Genomic DNA, 21832 nt, shown 5'->3' on the forward strand with positions numbered 1-21832 from the left:
CAATTGAGTATACCTAAGGAAATAATGTTTTTGAGTTGTGATACAGGATCTGAATTTCCTAGACACAGTACGGCCTTGTTAAGTTTAATTCTGGTGACTGCCAAAGAAAGCAGCTACTAGAAAATGGAAATCAAAAGCTAAAACAACTATACTTAGTAGAAGAAAATATTGTAACAGAAATAAGCAGGAAATAGGATCTTTAGAAAAAGTTAGGAGCAAATTACATAGGAAAAAATGGAAATTGTGGAAACAATACATGCAGAAAAATGTTTTGGAGGAGGAGTGAAGTTTAAGAGAAGGTAGAAGTTGAATAACTTTATGTAATGTTGTTTAGATTACATGATATATAACAATATATGTGATGTATAGTGTTTGTAAATGTGAACTTTACTATTATATAAATATAAGTTTACCTATGCCACAAGTGATAATTCAATAAAGGTGATTTTTTAAATACACTTACTTTCTAACAGTGATCATGTTAAGACTTTCAGCTTTCATGTACAAAATGCTTCCACAAGCCTTCCTCAAAAAGGTAAACAGTTTCTGTACACCTCTGAAGCTTAATGTTGAGGAAAGTGAAAAACAATTGACAACTACAGTAATGTAGTAATTTCAACATGCTGTCCTTGAACACATATACGCACCCCCAATCATGGGCCAAGCACCTCATAGAGATTCACTCACTGCATTGAGATAAAATCAGGGACAATTGAGCCACTGGGGCTTACCTCAATAAATGCAAAGAGGAGAATCCTGCCCATATTGTCCTTACCATCAGTAGTGCTTGCTATGCTCACCTAATCTCTCTTTCTGTCACTTAAACAAACTCCTCCCCCCATGGAAGCATGCAAATACTCTGGAGTAAATGAATTAAAATGTATTAATTCTAAAAATGAGCTGCAAACCTTTTTATAAAATAATTGCCCAACTACATTGCCTCTCCCAGGCAAAATCTTTAAATCCTCTTCCTTTTTGGGACTGTGGCACCACCTTCTTTGGAAATCCAGCCAACCACAGCACTTAGATTACAGATCAAATCTAATAGAAAACATTCTCACCTTGCATATCTGGTCTAAATCAACAGTCAGCAGTTCCTCAAAAAAAAAAAAATGTGTTTGCAGCTTGCCTCATTCTGGGCTCTTTAACTGGCTGGATCATGAGCCACAGCCAATCTTATACATGGACTTGAGACAAGTTCGCTCTGGCTTGCCTACCTTTGCTACTGCTAGATGCTTTACAACCCATTCTTCGTGCTGCTCTGCTTTGTTATACTAGCAATCAGTTAAATTATACTACCCATCAGAACTGTGGTTAGGTCACCTGGCAACCCCCTGAACTCAAAGTTGAGGAGCAAAAAAAAAAAAAGAAGAGGGTATTCCCAAATGTGAAGAAACCCCTTCTTCCCTTCTCTGAGACTGTAGCAAGCTGCTTGCGACAAATGTAACCAGAAATCTGATGCAGTTAAATAGCCACACTCTTCAGCTGTGACAGCAAATGCAGTATTGGAATTCATTTATCACAGCTTCGTAAAACAGTGCTAGTATTGTATCCCCACACAGTGGGCACCTACTGATCATACCCCTTAACGATGTGCATCTGTGATAACCACCCCTTTCACCCTGCTTTACTTAAGGCTCTGTCACCCATGCTTGGGCTAAGGGGCTTTACTATCTGTGAAACATCTACTAGAAATGATGCTTGATGTGTACAGGAGGTGTCTGAAAATGAAAACAGAATGGGAAGGTTGTGTGCAGGAATGGTCTTTGAAAATAAAAAAGCAGTATGGAAAAGGTAAGTGCAGGAGCTGTCTGAAAATGAAAATAGAATGGAAAAGGTAAGAAAGTTATATGGCATTAAGGATTAAATTTAAACACAAATAAATGGAAAATAAGTGACTTTACAGTGATAAAATTATTGTCTTAGCATTTAGGTGCAGTAAAACTATTCTGCACACATTAGAAGATATGATAATTATATAAAGATCGTTATTATAACTGTAAGTCTTTCTTTGGGATGACTCTTGCAATAGAAGTATTAAGAAAGTTAGGCTGCATGGTAAGGCCTTTCTTCATCTAGATTTTTAAGAAGCCTAATGTAGCAATTGTCTCTTTTTCACCAGGAATTGGGCAGCACATGTTTAATATTAAAGAACTTCTGCATCTGGCTTTCTTCAATTCTTACACCATGACAACGATAACCATTTGGACTAACCTACTGGTTGCTGCATGCAATGTGGCTACATGAGACTGTTATTTTCCTTCCTCTGTTTCACCAGGTTATACATGGCTATCTGTCTCTCTAATTGCCTCATACCTTATGAGTCAGTAACAGAGACAAGTAGCCATGTGCAGCCTGATGAAATGCAAGAAGGGAAATAAGGGTTCCTATCACGTAGTCAAAATTTTACACGTTCCAACCTCATATGGTCGAGACCATAAGTTGAAATTTGTAAAAGTTTGAGCGTTTGAATGGAAATCTTCATAAGCAGAGGTTTCCATTTTGTTCAATGGGGTGCAATCTCGGAGTTGGTATATTTAAGTAGCGGGGGGTGTGGGGGGTGCAGGGGGGCTTGCCCCCCATCTTAAAACAATTTATTTTGTTTTCCATTGTTGTTTTTTTTTTATGCATAGTCAAAGTTTTGAAACTTTGAACATAATGGTTTGAACATTAAGTGTTCAAAGTTATAAGACTTTGACTATGTGATATAGACCCAGGAAATAATAGTCTGAAGTCATGTTTTGAGGATTGAAAGATAATCACTGAGAGTGTGCCCTGAGAAGAATCCACTCATGTGCAGAAAAATGTCTGGGTAAACTATAAAGTATCCATCTGTACATGCACATAAGGAAGACTTGGAAAATGAGCAAATGTATCTGCTGGTTATGGGGGACCATAAGGACTACAATGCAATAGACCAGTTCCAAAGGACTACAGTGTGAGCACATGTTTTTTACCAAAGGTCTTCGACAAGGAAGCATAACTCCATTATACATGATCTCTGGCAGCATTTGGAGTCCAGCTATATTTTGGACTGGGATAACTTCTGTGTGTTATATCCCTGATCCTTTTCGCATGATGGGTAACTTCTGTGTGTTATATCCCTGATCCTTTTCGCATGATGGGTAACGTCTGCGTGTTATATCCCTGATCCTTTTTGCATGATGGGTAACTTCTGTGTGTTATAACCCTGATCCTTTTTGCATGATGGGTAACTTCTGTGTGTTATATCCCTGATCCTTTTTGCATGAGGGGTAACTTCTGTGTGTTATATCCCTGATCCTTTTTGCATGATGGGTAACTTCTGTGTGTTATATCCCTGATCCTTTTTGCATGATGGGCAACTTCTGTATGTTATATCCCTGATCCTTTTTTGCATGATGGGTAACTTCTGTGTGTTATATCCCTGATCCTTTTTGCATGATGCATGTTACCGTCAAGGTGTCTTATACTCAGAGAATAGGTAGTCTGGCATGTGGTGCAGAGGCTGATGGCAACAAGTTGTGGAGGGGCTGCTACCACTAGTTTGGGGTTTGCTTCCCTTAGCCTTTGCTTAACTACTGCATTCATCAGATATTTGGTTGTCTAACTCTACAGTTGAGGGTGGCTGTGCACATATGTGGATCTAACCTCTATCTTCCTGACAGCAAAGGACAGCACTATGCTACCAGAATGACTGTAGATTTGGGAAGCTGTTTTCCCTTCCCTTGGTGTCTATATTCTTCAGTGAGTAGAGTCATGGAAAGCCTTACTGAAATCAACCATTTGAATGCATTTCCACCAATGATTAGTTTCATAGGTATTTTGGACTGTTTCCATTTGAAAGGAGTTAAAATATCATATTCATGTTCATTATTGAAGAAATTAAATTATTAAAGTATAGTATCATCTCCAATTAAGTGAATGAGTAAATGTGCTTATGTGAGAACACCTAAAGACGTATGTGTTTAGAGCATGTTTGTCTGCATGCTCTACATAATGCTAGCAATTGTCAACAGTATACTAAATGTAATGTAATTATTAACATTATGAAACTGAAAGTCTTAAAACCTTTTTCTGTTACAGGAAACATTTCAAAAGTTAGAAAACCCAAAATGTCTGAAATGCCTAAGGAATGTAACCAAACTTATGCAAAGGAAGAGGAAAACAAGGGGAATGTTGAAATTATAACCTGGGAACTTGGTGCCTGAGATATAAAATATCTTGTACTGTACAATTAGGGAATGAATTCTTTGATAAGTGGCCTTATGTAAACTTACAATACAAAGCAGTTCATATTTTATACAAAGCAGACCCCTACATATTCCATTTTACCTCATTCTGTTTTTCTTTTACTTTCTTTTTTAATGTTAGCCTCGTGATTCCAGCAAAAATAATTTTTAGTTAATTACTTTGTTAAGGTGTGGGCTTGCTGGTGTGGATGGAACAGGTATGTGAACTGGGAAGGTATAACACCAGGTGGTGCAAAATGGGTAAATTACCCCGAGCACTAAATTTCCTTGCTATATCTTGGACATGTAGACAGTACTGGCAAACTTCCAAGATCCCTAATGTATCTGTTCAAGGACAAAGATCTGACCCATTGTTCCCCAGCCAAGATGGAATCCACATTGCTCCTCCTGGGTCAGAAGTACATCTATTGGCTGAAGCCTGCTTTTGGCCAATCAATACTGAGGTAATTCATGTAAGTATACCCTCATCTATTGTGGTATTATTGTTTGGTGGGGTGTAAATGGAGATTATGTATAGGTTTTTATGTTGACTAGTTTTATAATTTGATATTGGAAGCTCTTCTTTGTTAAATTTAGGTATGAGTTGATTACATTTCTGTATGGGGATTTTGATAGACTATATTAGGGCTACTCCAACTGCTCTTTGTAGAGTTTGGTCTATGTATGTTACATCCTGCTGGAGTAATTTCCATATCTTTTATATGTGCCTTTAACCATGTTCCAGAGATAGATAATGTGTTTGGGGAGTAAGTTATTATGTGTGCATGTAGCTGTGCAGTTTTGTTGTTGATGCTGTGGGCATTGATATGGCAGAGTTGGTTTTAGAAAATTGAAGTTTGTGATGTATCTGTGAAGGAACCAGGGTTAAGATGAATATCTCAACAGTCAAGCAATTTGTTGTACAAATATGGGTCCTGGTGTCCTAGTTTAATAGGAAAGAAGTGCAAAATGCCCATGTCTGGTTTGCAGGTTGAATGATGTAAGGGAATAATCAAGGTGTTATATAGTCATACTGCTATTGGGGTGATACAGTGCTTTTCATTGTAGTAATATGAATTTATACTATGGGTTGTGATCTGTTGAAAAAAGTTTGAATTGCAATATTGTGTAAGTTAGATGAGAAAATATAGTAGTGTTTTTATAATGAAGAGTAGCATTAACACTCTGAGGATTTTTGTATAGTTGGTTTGTGAAGATTTTAGATGGTAGGTCCTTGGATTATTGAACTCTGCTAAGTCAGTACATGCATATGTATCTACAAGTATAATGTTGATGTTATTATAGCTAGTGACTGTGCATGAGTAACTAAGACGATGTTGCTAAGATGTTTTGTATAATAATTGGTTGGTTTGGATTAGTACAGAGTTTAAATACAGTGTTGTGTTTTTTTTTTGAAAATGTGATTAAACCTACTGGACTTTTATTGTAGTTGTTAAAAGATAAGTGGTTAGTGTTAGGGGATTGTAGATGAGGTGTGAGATGGGAGAATATTGAAATAGTTTTATATGGGGATGGGAAAACTGGTATTGTAAGTTATGTAGTAATATCTAATTGTTTGCTGTGTGTCACCATTGTCAGGGAAGTGATGTAGTTTTTTTTGGGGGGGAAGTGATGTAGAGAATGTGGAAGGTTTGGTAAGTATAAAGTTGTTTCCTCAAAGGATTTACTGGAGACAGTGGTGGTAGGGGAGTGAAGAGGAAAGCCAATGAGCAAGCAGTGAGGGACAATTAACCTGCACATGCATAGTGCTGAGGAGATTGACTGGGCCTAATGTTCAAAACAGAATTACACACACTGTTGTGAGCTTTGTTCTGGTTTGCTCTCTAGCAGGGGCGGTTTGAGTTAAAATAGTAAAATAGAAGCACACACTGCATATGTCAATAACAGTTAAGATCACTAGCTGAACCAGCTTGTGTTAAAAATTAAAGCTGTGACGTTTATATTATAATATGAGCTCTGGTCCACCAATGGAGGCTTACTTGCATTGTGCTAAGAAGTACTTATTGGAATGAAAATCCTGCAGTGGTCTGGGTGTTTAGTCCACACACAAGAAAGCCATCACTGTGGTCCTGCTAGTCTACTACAAGACAGAGGAGGGGGGCAATGGATGGCCACTGTTTGCTGTAGTCAGGTAAGGATGTAACTTTGTGGGCTGTTTCCTTCAGCCACATAAATGCAACTTTGTGGGGTATTTCCTTCAGTGACAGCGAGTGCAGAATTATAATTAATGTATGTTGAATATGCACATGCAAAGAAATACAGACCTTCTACAATACGGAACGCAAAGTATCAGGTTTTCATCTGCCAGGTAATTTCCTGCAGTATAGCTTTAGTGTCACCTATTTGTATGGAGTGAAAACCTTGAAGCCTTCTAGAATATGGAATACAAGCTATTAGGTTTTTCTCTGTTGGGTAAGGTCCTGAAAAGTAGCTGCAGTGCCACCTATTCATGGGAAGTGGAAAGTAGAAGCCTAAAACTGATGGAAAGAAGCTGAGTTATCTTCAAAGAGAGGATGAGGATCCCGTGTAAGGGCCACAACAGAAGAAAGCAAGGTGAATAGCTAAAAAAGTGTACATTGACTGATTTGGCAGGTAGGATGGTCTTCAAGAGGTGGGAACAAAATAAAGAAAAAGGGAAAATTAGTTCCCTCTAGTCCAGAGCTACGGAGAATAGGCTGCCATTCATGTACGAGAGTAGAAGATGTGCTCATGGGCAAAATACTCCCCATCTCTTTTTAATAATGACTCATTTCCAAAGCCTAATCTTATATCTCTTCTGTAAACTTCTATGCTCATGGGTAAAAGACATAATGTAGAGTAAGGTGTGAGTTGCATGTGCCTCTATGGAGAAGTGGCCTGACATCTCAGAAAGGGGATAGTTTGGTGCTTTTGGCTTCAGGAGGAGGTGATGAGCATCCACTGAAGTACATGGTGAATTAAGTAAGCTGGACGATACCTCACCCATCCAAGTGGTTTGAGACGCAGGTGGAATGCTTCAACAGGTTTACACTGGTGTGGTATGGCACGTGAAATGCTTTGACAAGAAATTAAGTGGGTTTAATGCAGAATGATGTTTCCATTGATAAACTATGCTGATATGTACACCCTTCAGCTTTTCCAAGTTTGCCCATGTAATTGGGGAGTCCATACTGATAAGGACAGAGACAGGTAATGTGTGACAAAAGCATAGATTATTGAAAAGAAGTCATGCTACAGCAAGGCTAGTCTTAGGAGACTTTAGCCAATAAGGTGGAAGCTTTGCATAGGGTGCAAACAGTACTTGATATAGATCATAGTTTGGTACTGAGAAGGTGTAAATCATTTTACTAACAAATAAAGAATTGTTTGAATGATATACTGCTGCTATAAATAAGGTTATTTGAATCTTGGGGGGATAGTTTAATCTTAACATGGTAGAATAACAATAATGTTTGCAATCTTTTCAACAATATATTCAAGTATAAGTGAAGTGTACAGGCTGTCATGAATTTGTAAATAAACATGGCTGAATTGCATCAGAGATGACTTGGGACAATAAAGGCTTATCTGTAATAAAATGAGCTAGCTTGATATAAACTAGTGCTTCTGTATGATTTGCCTACTTACTCTTCTCTCTGATGGTAACTATTATGAACGTCATTATATTATGTTGCTGGATGTGACCCTGGATGTTTACTATGACAAATAATTCTGTCCATGATTTTCTCCAAGATGCCAGAGAAGTAGTTCTTCTAAATATCTCCTATTTAAGAATATTTTTCTCACAAAAGCAGTTTATTTTGTTCATCAGTTTCACTACAAGTTCTTTAACTGTTACAAACAAAAAGTGGGGATTGTCCTTTATTATAAAATGACTGTCCATTACCATTTAAAAATGAGCATGCTGATTGGACAGCCCAACCAGTGTGCCTGTTGCAAATCAAGCATATACAATAGAAAAAAGTCTAGTGGCTAAAGTACCATAGAATGGCCAGACTTTTTTTTTCAATTGGTATATGGTAGACACGCATTAGTCTGAAGGAATGATAGTCTGAAACTGAAAAGTGTGTCATTATTTAGTGAATTTGTTCCTCATAAAATTTGTGGTTTTCCAACAAATCACTGAGGAATAAAATAACATGAATTTCAGTTTCAGACTTTTTTTCCTTGAGACATTGCACAATTATTCTCACAGATTTCTAAGTTTAAAAGAGCAACATTAACAATTGGTCCCCTCCTTTATTTATGCTTTGTCCACATTTCTTGAAATAAAAGTTCGAGAGGTGCATACGAGAGCAGAGAAAATACAAGGAAAATCAGGTATGTTCTACAAAACTAAAGAAACATACCTGATTTTCCTTCTATTTTCTCCCTGTCTCTCTTGTACCTCTAAGCTGTCCAGAGGTTACAGTTTAAAAAAAAATAGCAAGAGATTTTCATTTTTCTTTTGTTTTCTAAAGCACTGATGTACTGTGCAAGCATGAGAACATAAATATAACCAAACTAAGACTCAGAAGAGTTGGATGCATTTATTGAATATCTAGGTCACACTACATCCTTTCTTAGCTTCAGTTCTAATGTTAATGCATTTGATATAACATATTTGGATGTATACATTTGTAAGGATGCCAGCAGTAGGAGGCTTATTAGTAATATATATATAAAACCTACTTATTCTAATACTCTCCTACATTTTGACAATTGTCACCCACGACATCAAAACAGAGGGGTAATAAAAGGACAATTTGTATGTCTTTCCAGGATGGTAACTGAGGATGATACTTTTGACTTGGAGTCAAAAGTTCTAATGGATAGATTTCTATTGCATGGTTACCTGTTGAGATTAGTGAAAAATGTTCTAGTAGAGATTATGCAGAAAAGAAAGAATGGCTACTACCCACCTATACTTAAAATTAATGAGGATGTTGGTGAACTTTTGCATTTGAGAAGTAGAACAGGTGACCACAATTTTTCTGTTTCCTTTATTACGATCTTTTCCAGTGATAGTACTTATATTACGGACATCATGTTTTCCTTTTTGAAGGACTAACAGATTTATTTGGAAATGTCCCTAAGGTTTTATAAAGAAAAGGGCAGTCATTTAAACAGATATTAGAAGGGGGTCATCATCTAGATGGGAGTTTCACCCAGAAGAAAATGGCACTTTTTAAATGTAGTGCCTGCAGTCAGTGCAAGTATCTTATGATGAAAAAGGGTGTTAAAGTTAATGGTGTATAGCTAAAAAACATTTTTTTTCTGTAATTGTAACACAGGTGGGATTGTGTATTTGGCTCATTGCTCACAATGCAAATGTTACTATGTGGGAAAAACTCAAAGGAAATTCAAAGAACGAATTTATGAATATATGTTTGAAGTTAGAAAAGAGAACACTAACAACGCCTTAGTGAAGCATATTTCATTTTTTTCCGAGTCCTTCTTTTGAATTTATGGGCTTGGACAGAGTAGTTAAAGATGCAAGAGGTGGCCCTTGGAATGACATTATAGAACTTAGAGAACTTAAATGGCAGATCAGGCTAAATGCCTGTACTCATCCTGGTCTTAATGTGAATTTATCCATTATGAGCGTACTCAAGTTATGTTCTTTAATAGTGTAATTTTTTAAAAAGAATTATTTTAGGCAACAATATATTTTTACATTTTATATGGTTGACATGTCTTGTATTTCAAAATTTAGAATGTAATCAACATTTTATGCAGTTTGATTTATTTTTAATTATGGTTGGCTGTTTTTTGTCATGTGATACATAATAGGAGGGTTATTTAAACTGAAATGTTTTGTAAGATGGTGTTCTGAAGAAGTGCCTTTGTTACAACCTGATGAAAGTGCTTAACTGTTCATTAAAATATTCTTCAACTTCGCTGTGTTTTGCTCCTTGTTCCAGCTCTGCATTACGAGAACGTGAATCCCATATACATGTGTAGTACATTATCAAATGACAGAATCAACATGGAAGAACACCACGGTGCCATTATACAAAGACATTATTTAAGAAAATTAAGTAATTCCTTTCTTAAATAAAGCCATTGTATAATAGCAATAACCCATGGCTGGGTGTGGGTAATGCTGGATTTACCCACGGATGGCTTTGATTAGGGCGGCATTCATACAAATGTAATTTATTCAAAATCTTGTTTCACTTGGGGTCATAAATCAAGTGGTTTTCTATCTCCCATCACTAGATCTCTGTAAATGGAGCTATTATAACCTAGCTGCTGACCCTTTTAACTACCTATGTGTCCTATGTTTAGTATTAAATACATTATCACTTAAGATGTATCTGAGTAGGCCAAGACAGAAACATTTTAACTTCCCAATCAAAGAAGAATCATTATTTATTTTCAATTTTTTTATTTGTTGACCAGGTGGATGGGATGGACTATTGACTCTTTTCAGCCGTGACCCAGCTCCTAAGGAGCACAGACATTCAGTTGTTTACAACTGAGTATACATATATTCAGTTGATTACAATTACACCTACTGTAAAGAAGTGGTTATCACAATTGTAAGAGACAATTTAACAGTTAACAATCCAATAATTATAGTAATAAAGTTGTACAGTATTTACAGTATCTTTACACTGTTTAGAGCTGATGTAATAGTGACTGTGTGTTACCATTATCCCTTTAACATTTGCACCTGGATTCTTCGATGAGGTATTTGTACAGGTCTGCTTTGAATTACTTAATTATTTGTAAAGCTTTATTTTCTTTATGTAGATGATTTCAGATTACAGGACCAGTGTGCGAGAAAGCCTTTTCACCAATTTTATTTTTGAAAGGGGGTGTTTAAAGTGTTATAATATCTTCTTGACTATGTATTTATTTATTGATATAATTTATTGTTTTTGTTTACCAGGAAAGAGCATCTGGGCACAGGAAACCATTTCCAGTGGAGGCCCAGGGAGAAAGGCTCTAATGTACAAACAACAGTAACAGACAGAGTAATACTAACATTTGAAAGGCAATAATATACAACAGTGTTTGTAACATTTTTCAAAAGCAGGAGAACTGCATTTCAAATTTGATAAAGTATACAGACAACTAGGTTTGTTCCTTAAACTGCAGTTTTTATCTTAGTGGTGAACAGTATTCTAGTTTTAAGATTTTAAATACTAAGCAGCTAGACAGGTAAGATATCCATTTTTAACAGGCTGCCAGTGGCTTTCAGTAATTAGGTTACACTGGTGTATCAAGGGGTCAGTATAGAGCAAATACAAAGACCTTGTTCATATTAATTTGTAATTAATTATACAAAGAATGAAAGGATAGTATGGACAGCGCATATTCAACTTTAGGTTTCAGAGATATTCTGTAACAGTTTAATTTGTGAAAAAACAAAACTTTGTTATGTAGTTACTATGGGTTGTGAGTGACAGCAATGGGTCCAGTATTAAGTGTAGGTATTTATATTTGGAGATATTTCAAACAATGTTGCCTTTCAAATCACTAAGCAAATCACTATGCTGGATAGGTTAGTTGCATTATGGGGGAGGCAAATAACATGACATTATTTTGTATAGGACTTAGTTTAAATTTGTTATTCTCTTCCCACTGATATAGTTGTATGAAATTTGAATGAAGATGCTCTTGTAGGATTGGATATCATTTATTGGCTTGTAGGAATAATATACAATCTGTGAACATTCTAAGATCTAGACCTGGAAGGTCTCCTTTACATCATTAACAAATGGAGAAAAAGAAATGGTCTTAACAGAGATCCTTGAAGAACTCCTGTAATGAGGGTCCTTCTGAAGCAAATTTATTGAGTGCATACATTTGAAAAGTGCAGTCATTTTACCAAGATTTCATTTTATTTAACATTGTTTTATTATTACTATATTATAAAAAGATACAACATCTAAACTTGTCAATATGCAATCATCTTTGACTGGTTATCTCGTCCAAAGTTAAAATCACCTAAGGTATATATTTTACCCTTTATCTTGCATATCCCATAGAAATGGGATCTGTAATGGAAACAACAGAGGCTATGGTAGGGTGTTACAGCAAAACAGTCATTTTTATACACCTTTGGTAATAAGTAGACATAGATGAAAAACAGATTTCTTTATATCTAAGTACTCATACAAGTTACATGAATTAAATTCTGGCATAATACCCATAATAAACAGTCTTTAAGAATTATTTGATGTTCTAATATATGTGTTCTAGTGGGTCTACTTCACTTCAGTGAAAAACCTTTTGACTGAACACCTCTTTGTTGAATGCTAATTGTTGAAAGATCAATCTGTCGAACGGCTATTTTCACAAACTTTTTCCTAGGTGAAAAAACGCTTGGCCATCCTCAGGGATTGGCCCATTTTCCCACTGTAGTGCGATCTCGGAGTTGGTATATTTCTACCTTGATGGGTTTTAAATTTTGTGAAACTTTTGAGTTTGTTAAGCTGGCCAAGGATTTTTTCCCCCTAAGAAAAAATTTGCTAAAAGGGCCATTCAGCAGATGGAGTATTCAAAAAAGAGGTGTTCAGTCAAAAAGTTTTTAACTGAAGTGATCTAGACCCATTCTAGTCAATAACTTGCATGCTCTTAAATCTTACAACTGCCTGGTCATCTCATTTTAATGATCATTTACATTTAGAATAACAATGGGCTTTCCTTTTTCAGTCTGCTGTTATTATATAGTACAATTACAGTCCAAATTCAACAAAAAGCAACTTTCTTAAGCACCCTTTTTACATAACAAAGGCACTTAGCCAAGTTTTGTTGAGCATGCTTTAGTGCTGTTAATTTCTAGTCTCATGATATAACATAAATAATGGTCCCCATAGAATAGTGTATATAGCATTTTTAGAGTTTTAAAAGCTGTAAAACACATCATCACGCAGAAAAAAACAATAATGTGGCAAAGTGAAACATCTAACAAGTTTTTAAAGCTGTTCATTTGTCAGATAGACACTTAGCTTCTTGCCACTGTCTATGTGACAGTATAAGTGTTTTGTGACTTTCGAAGCACTAAATCACTTTGCACTCCTTAATATTTTTCTGTAACTAGTAATTCATCAGATTAGCTAGAGCTCCATGTACTGACAATAATTATAATTGGGTATCTTCAGTTATAACTCAGTTATTATACAAGGCATGGATGCAAGGATTCACATCTTGCACTGTGCTTTGCTCTGCTTTCAATTTGAATATATTGGCATCCATGTTTTGAACACAAAACAATTTGGTTATGATCAGAGTTCTGATCAGAATCTGCTATATCACAATTTTAAGATTACTCTCTTTGTATATTTCTTTCCATCCATTCTAAAATTTAAACCTCTAAAATGATGTAATTGATTTCATCTTATAAACAATTTCATTAAGAACTGTTTTCTTGAAAGCATCTACTATAAGAAATGAATTAGGAATAAACATGGATTTTTTACAGGCATTATCAGTTGTTTATAGAAATTTATTATCCCTGAAACCATTCAGAATTTTAAAATTCAGTGTTATACAAAGAGTCTGACATTTAAATAATCTCAGAGTCATGTTTAGAATGCCTGAATAGCTAAATGGGTTTTACCTTAAATCTGATATTGCAGATTTTTTGTTTTTAATTTTTAGCAATTAAAAACATGATGTTTAAAATATGTATTATCTAAACTGGGACTAAAGTTATTGGGACTACACTTGAGGAAAGGAGCTTTATTCTGGTAGTTACTCTATAAGATGGTGTATAAAACCAAATCCCTGTCTATATTCGTAGGGTTTTGGTAAAAACACAGTTTGCTGTTACAGTTCATCCTACCACATGAGCTCCAGCACCTTCCCAAGCAGACATTTTATAGTCCATGTTCTAAGAACTAGTTTTTAATTCCAGCTTCTAAACCATCTTAATCTGTCCCACACTTACCTGCAACTTGAATGGCACAGAACCAGAGAGTCGCTATTTGCACTGCAGTTGGTAAGTCCAGATTGCTCCAAACAGCTTTCTCATGCTGAGCCTATCCAGGCTATCTGTTTCACCAGACCTCCAAGTGTTCCTAAGAAAGTAACACCCCCTGTCCTAGCCTACAGGGTGTTCTGAGTATCCCTGTTCTGGAGAAATGTCTTTTACTACTGTCTAAGATGGCATCATGATGTCACTGTTAGTAGACCTATAGTGAAGTGAGGCAGAGAATAAACTAGAGGAACACTGCTTTTGTACTGTGGTCACTTCATAAGAAGGCCAATCTGCTTCTCTTACCACTTTGTATCCTTGTTCAGAGAGTCTGTATGTTTCTAATACTTATTCCTGACAGTCTCTAAATCCATGAGCACTTGGTCATTTAAGGCTTCATCAGTATATAGGGAAGCAGGGTTCAGTCTGTGGAATTGCAGACCTTTAGTCCTTTGGAATACAGAACATTTAATTTGGTTGGTAGTCAGTACTAGTTGTCAGATGTGGCACAATGTTTGAAGGACAGGAACAGAGAAGTCATTGTCCCATTTTTGTTTGATTCCTTGACAACTAAAAAATCTGAAGGAGTAACCTTCCCTTAAGATCATTTCTTTCTCCTTAAATAGAGTGAACCTCAAAATTATCAAGTACATCCATCATGTGATGCAAGGCCTGAGCTGTAGGACATGAAGAGCTCTTTCAATATGTAATTTGATTCTAGGATGAAGTTAAAGAATGGAGGGAATTCATTTCATGAAGAAAAACAGCATTTCATTTCTATAAATGTCTTCTGTCAACCCATTTAAGAAATTATTTTACCTGACTGTGTTTCTGGTTATCCCATTTTCTTTCAGAAGGTATTTTGGTCAGGAGCAGGGGGATTATGTGTATTTCAGCCTCATTCTATAACATAAACAAAGTTAATCACTTCAAGTATATCATTCACTCTTTATTTGACATATGACAGACAAGGTTGTATGTTATTAGTTACCTAGAAATGGACTCTGAAATGGAAACTGATTTACAGTTGTGTCAACATCATAATCAACTGAGAATTCATGTGACAAAATCCATGGTTGCTTTACTAGTATAATTTACTACTCTGCTACTTTTGCTTGTTGTCTTCAATTCTCATGAAAGAGTGCTCAGATTGCCTAAAACAAGCTTGGTATCCATGGAAACAAGTCCCTTTTTCAGTTTTGAAGGCAGATTTTTAGCACAAATACTATAAAGTAAGGTTTCTTTCTCATGCCAGTAGCCTTTGCTTGATTAATCTTTTAATTGTTTTTCTTACCTGCCTGATACATTTCTATCATCAAAGCAATTTGTTTTGCTTATGCAGAATAAAATAAATGAAAACTAGTAATTAAGCACAGAATTTTGAAGTTTGATTGAAGGGCAACAATTATCTTTTCTTCTCAGTGGATGGGAAGAAACTACAAGCCCGTGTTTTCATTTTCTCATTTAGAAGTGTACTCTACTAACAGTCAAAATGGCCAAAACTAGCTGGTGGAAGACATCTGGGAGATGGTGCTGAACTGAAGAGGAAGAGGCAGAATTCACCTTACCAGATGTAAGAGACTGTTAGGAATAAGTATTAGAAACATGCAGACTCTCTGATACAAGGATACAAAAGACGTAAGAGACTGTTAGGAATAAGTGTTAGAAACATACAGACTCTCTGAACAAGGATATAAAGTGGTAAGAGAAGCAGATTGGCCTTCTTATGAAGTGGCCACAGTACAAAAGCAGTGCTCCTCTAGTTTATTCTCCGCCTCACGTCACTATACGTCTACTAACAGTGATATCATGATGCCACCTTAGACAGTAGTAAAAGAATTGGCCATGTCAGAAGACCCTATACTTAACCAAAGCTGAGAATAATTTACAGGAGTGTAATGACTAACCTAGGTGCTCATATAACTTTTCAAGTTATTCAGTACCTTGCTGTTATGAACAACATGATGTAGAGAAGTCAAAATACAAAAAAACTCTTTGAACCCCAGACTTACAGGATACAGGATACTTGGACTGGGACTGGAACATAGTCAAATTATGGGGGGGGGGGTTGAGTGGAGAGTGGGTACAAGAATAAAAAACAGCAAGGAAAAGTGTCTAGATGGGTACTTTTTCCAAGTGGTCTATGCTTCAGTAAAGAGGTGGTGTATGACCTGCCAAGACTGCCAGTGAACTTTCCTGCAAAACCCAACAAGTACAATTAGTGTAACTGCCTACAAATTCGATCCTTCTTTTAAGCAGATTCCTAGAGGTTTGGTTGGGCTAATTCTTAAATTAGTTTAGAATTCCAGTGTGTTCTGATATTCCTTTATTATGCAAGCAGGGTCCCAGTACCTGTGTCCATATGAAGTACAAATGCACAAACTACAACTAAGGAGTTAGTTGTATTGTGTGGTCAGGTAGTGACACGGAAACTCTACAAAATCAGTATATTAATTTTGTTATACTATGTGTTTAGTGTCAATGTGTTATTGAAATAATGGTAAATGGAGCCTGAATTTCTAAAGCTCTTTGTTCATGGGGTGTTGTATTTGTCTTTGAAATGATAGAGTTATTGGTGCATTATCGAAGTTATTTAGTCACATGTTAACTGTTGTGATTTCCTAGCCTTTTATATACATCAAGTCAATGGCACTACACAACATGCTTAAATCAACTACATAACACTTTTTTACCAGCTGTGCTCATCATATGTATGTTGCTTATTGTAAACCTTTAAATGTCTGTACATAAATCATGCAACTGTACACTGTTTTGTGTTTCTAATTTCTCCAAATCTTTTGGGTTTCTAACACCATGATGGGAATGGACCCCATTCCTAAGTCAAAGTATGATTAAAGTTCTTGAAATTAGCATTGTTTCAATCTTTGATGTCAGCCAAAAGTGCTCTTCGCAGCACCCACAATGTGCCCAGTAATGATTCCTTCTGCAATTTGTATGGGGTTACATGGATTGGTAACATATCTAAATATGATTGTAAATTCTTTTTTTATAAGACCCATTGCTCCTACTACTATTGGAATTGTCTGGGTATCTTTCTTCCACATTGCTCTCATTTCTGCCTGCAGATCCTGGTATTTTATGACTTGTGTCTCTCTGTAAACAAGACACTGTAGTCACTGGGTGTGGTGATCTCAATGATCAATGTTACTTGTGTCTTCTTTTCTTGGACCACTATATCAGTTTTTCTATCATCTATCTTTTGAACTGTTGGTAGTGGGTGATCCCATGTGATATAAACTTCATCATTTTCTATGATGGTTTGTGGCTCATTTTTCCAGTGTTTTTCAGCCACTTTGATACCATAATGTTTGCACAATCCCCAGTGCAACAGTCTTGAGTAATTACTATGCCTTTCTGTATACAGTCCTTCTGCTATTAGTGTGTCGCAGCCATCAACAAGATGTGTGACTGTTTCCAATTCGGTTTTACAAAATCTACATTTGTCTGTTTCTCCCATATGTTCAATGGACTTTGTAAACCAGCGTGTAAGTAGCCCACTATCTTGGGCTGCCAGTATTAACCTGTCATTTCTTGGTTTGAATTCACCCCTCCTTAACCATTCCTGCGTTGTTCTTGATCAACATGAGGCTCTTCCAGAAATTTTTTATACTTGCAAATATATTTATGTTTTTTCCACATTTTTTGCCTTCTCATCTGGTCCTTCACCTTATATTGTCTCTTTTGTTTTTTGGCACATTCAGTTGCTGCCTGGGTTTTATAAACTTCTGGTTTGATTTCCATTCCAGCTTGACGTCGATATGTTTCTGCTAAATTAAGCAGAGAAATCATCTTAGATTTATTCTCCTCATGTTTCAAAACTTTTACTACATTTGGATATTGTGAGGTCAGTAGATATCTGTGGAGTCCCACGATTTCAGATCTATACATGTGATCAGTTTCAAGGAGGCCCATCCCTCCTTCAGAACGGAGAATATATAATCTTGGTATACAATGATTTTTATAAATCATTTGGTGAGCATGAAGCATCCTTCTTGTTTTAATATCTAATCTATCCAATGCTTTTTGGGGCTAGTCAATCACTCCAAAACTGTATGAGCAAATTGATTTATAGATTGGATCTTGTTCCTATATGTCAATGCTGTTCTCAGGATTAATTTAAGCCTTCTAAAGTATTCCTCCCTGAGTTTTATTCAAATTTGCTCATGTTTTATTGCTGATCCTTAACTGCAAAGTGGTTTGCCATTGTTTCATGGTTACTGTAATGTAGTCAATCAGTGTAGGGTGTATATTATGCATTTTTGAGCACTCTTTTATCCATGAATGTGGGATACTATCAAATGTTTTTTTGTAGTCAATCCATGCCATACTTAGATTCTTCCCCTTTTTACAGTTCTCCACTATAACTTTATTTAACAATACATGATCCTTTGTTCCATATGACTGTCTTTTATTGCCCTTTTGTTCTACTGCCATAATTGAGTTTTTTTCTAAATGACTATAAACTCTGTTGGTGTCAATTCCTGTATATAGTTTATACATTGTCAGAAGGCAAGTTATTGGTCTATAATTTTTAGGGTAGCTTGCGGGTTCACTCTTAAGTAAGAGCATTGTTTTGTCTGTTGTTAGCCAGTGTTGTGTCTGTTCGGGGTGAGCATATAAATAGTTCTTACTCATGGCTAAATCCTCATTCAAAGATGTTAATACTTTTAACCAAAAGTTAGGTACTGCATCTGGGCCTGGGGTTTTCCAGTTAGAGACTTTTCTCAACTTTGTTTCAATCTCTCTGGCTGTTATTTCATCTCATTTCATATTCTGTACCATTAAACTTCTTATTCTTTCTTTTACTATTTCTATCCATTTAGCATCTTTGTTATGTTCCAGAGGATCTTCATAGATACTTCTCCAAAATGTATCTACTTCCTCTTTCTTTAGCAGTCTTTCAATTCCTTTTGCATTATTTCCCGATTCTCTATAGAACTTTTTTGGGTCATCAATAAATTGCTTATTTTGTATTTTTCCCTTATATTTATCAGTGTATCTTCTAAGTTTTTCCACCTGTGCTGAACACTTTAGTTTGTTATTTGCGATAGCGCATGATAGATCCTGGTCTGTTCTAACGCTGTGCATTGCTTTAATCACATCTATCTTTCTTAGTATTTTTGTTGATCTGTTCCCTCTTCTATAATCTTCTAACAGTGACATTTCTTGTCTTAATTGCTTTATAGTTTTCTCTATTCAATACTTCCATGGTGGTATTCGATTTCTCCCCTTCCTTTCCCCCACTACCCTTTGTTCTTGTGGTAGAACTTTATCAGTTATTAATTCAGCAGCACAGTAATATATCCTGTTTACTTCTGTTATATCACATGAATCTCTATGGACAGTCCTAATTACTGTGTTCATTTATTTTATCAGAATTCTTACTTTTTGGGTTTTATTGACCTTCTGCTGCAATCTATTTCTCTCATTGATCTTAATATATCTATCCATGTCCATTAAATCAAGCAACTCTTCTCTTACCTCATTTTCCTCCAACTGAGGGCACATCCCTTATTTTCCATTTCCTGCGGGCATTCTATAGAAAGTTCTATAGCATCTTCCTGTGGCACATTCTCTTCAATTTCATCCTGTGTCATCTGTTGCTCTGTCATATGGGAAATCACTGGCCTGTCACTCCTCAACATTGACTGCATCAGAGTTTCCACAGTTTCCTGTTCCCTTCCTTGCTGTCTAGCTTCAAGTTAATGTTTATACTGGCTTCCTGTGGTAGTTTCCAAAATATCCTGATATGGCACCTGACCAATTACTTCCTGTTCCACTGGTTTCCCCTTAATTTGGATATCTATTGCTCTATCTTGTTGTGGTGCTTTCTGCATTTGATTTTCTACGCTGAATCCTTCTCTTTGCAGCTGCTCCATAACCTCAATTTATATGTCTTTGACTTCTCCATTACTAATCTCTTTTCCTCTTAGTCTTCTTATTTTTTGTATTGTAAAGTTTTCCATATCCGGATTCCTTTGCCTGTATTTCTCTTCAAATATCTTTGGTCCTGCTCTTTTTGTATTGGTTAGTTTTGCTCTCTCCTTTGCATAAATATTGTACCATATTAAATCTCTTTTCCTTTCCCATGCCCATATTTTTTCTTCACATGTCTCCTGATCTTCTTGCTTTTCCTTATTCTGGGGACTCACTCCATCATGCTGTGATGTAGTCTGTGTTAGACCTTCTACATTAAATCCTTCACTTCACAGACACTCCATAACTTCAACTTCTATTTATTTACTTCTACTTTACTAATTTTCTTTTCCATATTACATTTTTGTGATATTAATTTTTTTATTGTGAAATTTTTCATATCCGGATGCCTTTGCCTGTATTTCTTTTCAAATATATTTGAGAATGTCTTCTCTATATTAGTTAACTTGACTTTCTCCTTTGCATAAATATTGCACCATATCCAATCTCTCATTCTTTCCCATGTCCATATTTCTTTTTATATTTTTCAAATATCTCTAGGTTTTGCTGTTTATATTATCACACTTACTCAGATGCTTCTTTTTCCAAACAGATCAAATTTTCTTGATCTATATACTGTTTTTCAAAAATCTGTTGTATTAATGAACACACATTTTTATTTGAAGCGTCTGACAGTTTTTTCCTGCTGAAGTATTTTTATTTCCTCTAATTTCTCTCTAAATCATTTTGTATATCTTATGTCTGGAAATTCTAGGCTTTTTACATAATAGCCTTATGGCCCAGGTCATGGCTGAAAAGGATACCTGGACCAGTCCACTTGTCAGATGTGAGTGTGAAACAGGTTTAGAATTATGGCATCCCTTTGATACACAGTACAGGTACAACAGGGATAAACTTTCAACTTTCAGGCATCAGTCATTCAAGACATTTAACAATAAATGGAGACAATTTTGTGAAAAGTGATTGACTAGAAAGGGAAAACTGAGGACATTTCCATCCATATTGTGTGTTTTATTTATTATATTGTGCATTTGCAATTTAGATAGTGTCACAGTCTTCATTTTTTTTGTTTTAATTTTAAGAAGGCTAAGAATCATATGACACATATGCAAGGGAGACCAGAATTTGTACTCTTTGGACCCATATGGCAGGGGCTTAGGAGGACTAGATCCTATTTAAAATAAGGACAGAAAAGATGGACAGTGCCCAGGGCATCTGATGATGATACTGCTTCAGACTGTGAAAAGTGAATTTCTGGTCACCCGGCAAAGTTCCTATGAAATACTGGAAAAGTGGATCAGGAAAATTATAAGGTCTCTGAAGTTGATGATGGAAACAATAGCATATGTAGCATATCAGTAGTCTCAAGTCTTGGTGGCATGACACAGTGTATAGGAGTTTCCTCTAATGTCAGACATGTCATAGTTTTCAGCACAGGCCCTAAAGTAACTGTTCGCATGCTCTCTCTAGTGCTCAAAACTGGAATAAAGAGACTATCAACAGGAAGAGGATCATGTTTTCCTCAATGCAAGATCATATAAAGATGACATATCATGACACTGTAGAAGAACCAGTGAACATGACATGGGTATGAAATTACAGAGGCCTGGATGTCAGATGTATCAGCTTTGAATCGCAGACAAAAATATGTTAACCTTAGAATAGGCCCTAAATCGTACCCTAAAATAATGTCTTAGTGAATGCAGCAATTCCATTGTGCGAGCATTTAAGATGAGCATCACCAACTATTTCA

Source organism: Protopterus annectens, chromosome 3.part0 (genome assembly GCF_019279795.1).
Source record: "Protopterus annectens isolate FY-2018-M chromosome 3.part0, PAN1.0, whole genome shotgun sequence".
NCBI lineage: Eukaryota > Metazoa > Chordata > Ceratodontiformes > Protopteridae > Protopterus > Protopterus annectens.